Here is a 6,000-nt window from a genome sequence, read left to right as displayed (position 1 = left end):
TGACAAAAATACGACAAAAGGACTACACAAGGGAAAATTGGCAGTGCTGGGAACTGCCCTCAGGGATACCACGTGGCCGGTTCGTATTCAAGATGGATGCTCAGTCTTTTATACCCCTGGGCGTTGCATCAGCCAGCCCTGGCTCCTCCCAAAGTCTGTCAGTCAGCTCTTCTTTGCCATTTATCAGGGAAGACTGCTTTGTTTTACCTGGACTGGAGGTCAGGTTTTGCCATGTCACACCTCCTAAGCAACCCCTGAGCTTTTCCATTCCCAGCTGCCCCATGCAAGGGACACATGTGCAGCCTTCTTTCTACCTGGCCCAGACAACCCAGGTTGTCTGATGGCAACAATACGGGGGATTGTAGGGGGGAAGGGAACTATGGGGAGAACAGAGGACATCTAAACTACAATAACATAACTGTACATCACTAAAGCTTTTCTTAATATTTACACAATAGTTATCCCTTAATTGCAACAGCCAATCATCTCATTATCCATCTAGAATTTTGTGTCCACAAAATCTGCAGGACCCCTATAGAATTGAAAACCCCCTCCCTCTTTTCTGCTATCGGGGTGCAGACAGAGGTGCTTCACAAAAGAGTCTAAATTGAGCTATATGGCTCCTGGCCAGGACCACACAGGGCAGCTGTGGGGTCCATGCCATGAGTCACAGCAAATAGCCCCAGGGAGAATGCACAAACAAAGTATGTATATGCTGTCCAGGTGGTCTGAAAACTCCTGTGGGAGTCAAATGAACAGATGAATGAAGTAACGTTATTGTGGTATTGTTTGATATGTCCAGTCCGGCGCTCCTTGGGGTTGTTAAGAGTAAAGTTACCCAATTTTTTTAAAGGTTGCAGATTTCACAGGTTGAACCAGTTGCTGTCAGGGGGGAGTTCTAACTGTTCATTGTTTGTTTCATGTTGTAATTACCTGTTAATAGTCAGTCGTTAACTTCCTATTGTTGAGAATTCCCCTTTTTTTTGTCAAGTACCAGCCTGCCTGTTGCCAGGAGGATGGCGCACCCCCTGCCCCCCGCCCCCCACCATGAAAGGAGGGGACATCAGAGTTGGCATGCAAATGATCTCGGAGCCAGCATGCAAAAGGAGAAACCCCTCACCAAACCTAGCAAAGAAACCCCTAAAAACAACAAGCCAACATGAAACAGACAGATCGAAGTGATGTCTAGTGCGAGGAACAGAGTCCAGAGTCCACTAAGACTCTTTTTACTCCTCACCATAACCTAAAAAGATATCAGCTGGACAAAGGACCTTGAATGTCAAACAAAAAAATTGGGAATCTCCTGGTACTTTCGTGAGGATGGAAGCTTCAGCTCTCCCTGCAGACTAGCGGATGAAGATGCACTTTTCCACCTCCTCCATGCCACTCCTGGGAGCAGTGGTGGTGTGAGTGCGGACCTGTCGGTCCTCCCCACCTGAGCTGATCACTTTTAATAAAGGCATTAAGAAGGAGAAAGATCTCCTGCCCTATTTATTTCACCTGGGGATTCGTCCGGGACTGCCGCGCCTGAAGAAGACACCAGGATTGGGACGGCTGCCCACACTGGACCTCCAGGACAGCTGGCTATCAGGACCAAAGAAGATTGGCTTGAAGAGTGATGCGGAGGAGCGCCAGACTGGTGAGAGTATCCGGCAGTGGGAGGAGACACGAGCAAGTGGAGGGTGAGTGAGACGAGGGCAGCAGCTCGGACCCTTGGAATGAGTGCGGTCTTCCTAGTACCACAGTTTCGGACTCCTGCGAGGGAGCTGGCCGGGAACGGGGGGAAGCAGGTGGGATTGGTGGCTGAGGTGCCTCCTAAGGGGTAGAGAGGGCCCCCCTCTGAGCGTGCAGAGGAAATAGTGTGTGCGTGGCATGCAATCCAAAAGTCCTGACAGGGGGAAGTCCGGCAGACTGCAAGTCCCGAGAAGGATTCGGAGAAGCCCACAAGTCCTGCAGGCAAATTAAGTCCTGATAAAGGGGTCAGGAACGAATTCTGGCAGAGAAAGCTGGGGGTTTTTAAAGTCCTGATACGTAAGTCCTAGCATTGGGAAAGTTAGGCAAACTAGAGATCAGGCAGTTCTTTTCTTGTAAAGTCCTGAAAAAAGGGATCAGGCAAATCTGAGGTTCGGTGGAGGAGGCTGGGATTCCTCAAACAGGATTTTTCTTGAGTTACTTGTCGGTGCATTTCTTTTCAAGTAGAGGCATCTTTGTGATTTTTTTTCTGTTGAGACCATAAAAATGGGAGACATAATACTAAAAAGAGAGGCAAGAGATTGAAGAATTTCCCCCCCCCACATAGTCCCTTAAGTGAACTTCTAGAGAGATGGGATTTTATAGAAGCCACAGAGGGATTAGTTAAGGTTAAGATGATCCACTACTGTGTAGAAGTCTGGCCAGAGTTAGGTGTACAAGGAGGATGGCCGTGGTGTGGGACAAAAGACAAGTGGATGTGTCAACAACTGAGTCACTATCTGACAGCTCGAAGAGATACTGATCCTGAGCAACTATTATATGCAGCTTGTTGGTTGAAGAGTGCTATTGGGGATGAAGGTGAGTGAATTTTTAAGGTACAGAGGAAGAAAGAGGGGATGCTAGAGTTAGAGAGAATAGTAAAAGGTGGGACCCCCTGCACTATTTGCCTTCTGATGCCCCTCCACCTTATAATCCTCTTCCTTGGGCACCTCAAAGGGCAGATCCACCTTTTCCCCTGGCTGCCATCCCATTAATGCCTACTCTAATTTCTTCTTCTATCTCTTTGAGTTCCTCTATAGCAAACCCAGTATTTCCCCCAGTGGCCACTCCCTCACCACCCCCTTCAGCTCCTCCAGTTGATTCTGCACCACCACGAGTGCCTACTGCACCTGTTGCACTCTCCACCCCTTCTCCAGCTTCACTAAATATGAACTCAGGCTCTTTTCCCCCTCCTTTTGTTGTCCCTTTACCTCCTCCCAGCTGGGACACAAATGCCTCCTTACCTGGTATACTCTGATCACCAGATACAGCTGTTGACCTACAGAAAGTCCAGGGTAATGCTAATCTCCCTCAAATGAGTAATTTTGTGTCTGAGGATGGGCCATACTCCAAAACAGACTCAGACACCTCAGAAGGTCAAGTGCTACTAAAGGTCCAAATCTTGGCCTGATATACAGAGAAAACTGGTAAAGATTGAAGATTGGCAAGAAAAGGACATTAATGAGTTATTGAGAGAAGCATTGAAGGTGTATTTAAGGAGATAAGAAGAAAGAGCAAAGGCCAAGGCTAGGATCATGGTTGCTGTAGCTAGAGAAAATGTGGGGGCAAGCAACTCTATCCCACGATCTGAGTTAACAAAAGAGTGGGCGGGTCCACCACCAGGAGGAGGCAAGGATTCTTAGAGGTGACGATGAGGGCTGTCAAGGGCTTTACACTTTAAGGGACCTGATGCAACATCTAGAGGAGCCTTTGGTAAACTTTGAGGTGGGACCCCTAAATGAAGAATTTAAATTTTTGGTAGATACAGAAGCAGGTAAGTCCTGTCTCAACAAAGTACCAGAAGTATGGTAATTGGTAGAAAATTTTGTGAGGTATTAGGGGCTGAAGGGAAACCATTTAGAGCCACAGTGACTGAAAATTTAAAAATAATCGGAAACTCAAGAAAATGTGAAGCTAATGTTATTTACCTGCCTAAACTAGAAAAAAGTTTGTTAGGAAGAGATCTGCAGGTTCATTTGGGGGTTGGGATTGTCCCAAGAGAAAGGAGGATGGTGGTACAAATAATGAAGTTATCCCAAGGGGATGTTGTAGAGATAAACCCCAAGGTAATGGGCTGAAGGGGAAAGCAGGGCCTATTGGACATTCAGCTGATAACAATAAAAATGCAAGATGATACTTCACCCATACGGGTTAAACAGTGTCCAATTTCCCTAGAAGGAAGGAAGGGGCTTGCCATAGTTATTGAACAACTGTTGCAAGAGGGAATTTTGGAACCCTGTATGTCACCGCACAATACCCCTATACTGGCAGTTAAGAAAGCTGAACAGAAATATAGGCTAGTACAAGATGTGAGGGAGGTCAACAAAAGGACCATTGCTAGACATCCAGTTGTGCCCAACCCATATAGTCTTCTAAGCCAAATTCTAAGAGAACATGCTTGGTTCACCATTATAGATTTGAAAGATGCTTTCTGGGTGTGTCCTCTGGCAACAGAATGTAGAGATTGGTTTGCCTTTGAATGGGAGGATACATAACATTAACCCAGGAGATTGGGTTTTGATAAAATCATAGAACAGAAGACCATTAATGCCTAAATTTGAAGGCCCCTTTCAGGTCATTGCTAATTCGACTGTGCGGACCAGAGGAAAGGGTTGGACCCACATCACGAGAATAAAAGGATCAGTCTCACCCTCTGGCACTGGACCAGATTCCACACCACTCTCACCCTCTGGCATTGGACCAGTTTCAACATCAGTTTCTCCCTCTGGCATTGGACCGGATTCCACACTACTCTCACCCCCTAACTCAGGACAGGATTCAACCACATCACAAGTTAATTCACCTGAGTATACCATTGTAAAAAGACCAAAAGATTTAAGTTGACTCTCAGAAGGAAGAGCCAAAAAGACTGATGAACTGTATAGGAAAAGATTTTGGTATCAGAACCATACCATATCTTAAAGTGTTTTAGGACAGTTCTGTGTTTAAAAGAGGTTTGTAAAAAGGTTAAAGACTGTTAATAAGTAATTCTGGTTAAGTCCTCCCAATTTAGTTCCAAGGACTCCAGGTCAATCCTCTACAGAGTACCCCCCACAGGAGAGATCAAATTAGTAAGGACAGACCAAGAAAGGTTTAACCAGAGAAGCAGGTAAAAGGGACTCTAAAGGGTTTGAAGACTTCTTCTAAGTAAAGTCTCCCAGAGGCAAGGCCGGGTGGGCAGGTCGTGCAAGATGACCCGAACCAGACCCTTGGGAAGGGTAGTAATGATGGCTTTAATTGCTGGTGGTGCTCTGGGGAGCCCAAGAGAGCCATGCAGTAAGTGCTGCCGACTCCTCTATGAGGAAGAAAAAGTAAATTTCTTGTTGACAGTCCACACAAATTTTAACCCTAATTGTATTAACCTCTCCCAATTGGTCCTTTGTCAAGAGGATGAGAAAATGTATTGGATGGCCCTGAATACCGCCACTTTTGGGCAGCGACTCCTGGGATAGTGTCATGTAGGAGAAGCCTGGTTGTGCTTTGAACGTGATGCTACTGAAGCAAGCTTGGTACCATCTAGTCAAAGAGAAAGAGATAGTAGAAGCAATAGGGGAACAACACCATTTAGAGATATCCCAAGTTAAGAATCTATTCATAGAGTCAGTGGGAAAAATCAGCCATGAACTGAATGTAACTAATTGTCAGGTTTGTGAAAGTACCCAGGTGACCAAAATTTGGCCATGGGAAGGGATTAGCCTAGGGCCATTGGAGATTTTAAATTGAATACAGAATGACCCAGAACTTAGTGTAACAGAGGTGAAGGGAAAAAAACAATGGAACCTGAAAGCAAGAATAGTAAGAGAAAAAGGTATTTTAAGGAAAGGGAAGGGGTACACTGCGCTCATAAGAAGAATGATTTGTGAAAGGTATTTAGCCGTAAAGAACTCTGCCATCCGGTGGATCCCAAGAGATCCAAATAAATTTTTGTCTGTTGAGAAAAAAGAAGGGAACAAGTGCATCTACCATGAAGTATATAAACTTTATGAGTGTGCTAAAAAAGGGATAAACCCCTTTTGGGGAATGAAAGAAATTTCTAAATATTGGGAATGCCCAACAGAAACTAAGAACAAGTTTTGGGGGGGCCCTAAACACCTGTTTTGGACCTGTGGTACTACAGCATACACTAAATTGCCAGGAGACTAGTCTGGCAGTTGCATCATTGAAATAATAAAACCAGCTTTCTTTTTATTACCCAAAGAATCTGGATCAAGTTTAGGAGTTCCTATATATGAAGATTTAAGAAAAACCAAACAGAGGAGGCAAAAAGCA

Source organism: Serinus canaria, chromosome 1A (genome assembly GCF_022539315.1).
Source record: "Serinus canaria isolate serCan28SL12 chromosome 1A, serCan2020, whole genome shotgun sequence".
NCBI lineage: Eukaryota > Metazoa > Chordata > Aves > Passeriformes > Fringillidae > Serinus > Serinus canaria.
Note: the sequence above shows the minus strand (reverse complement) of the source record.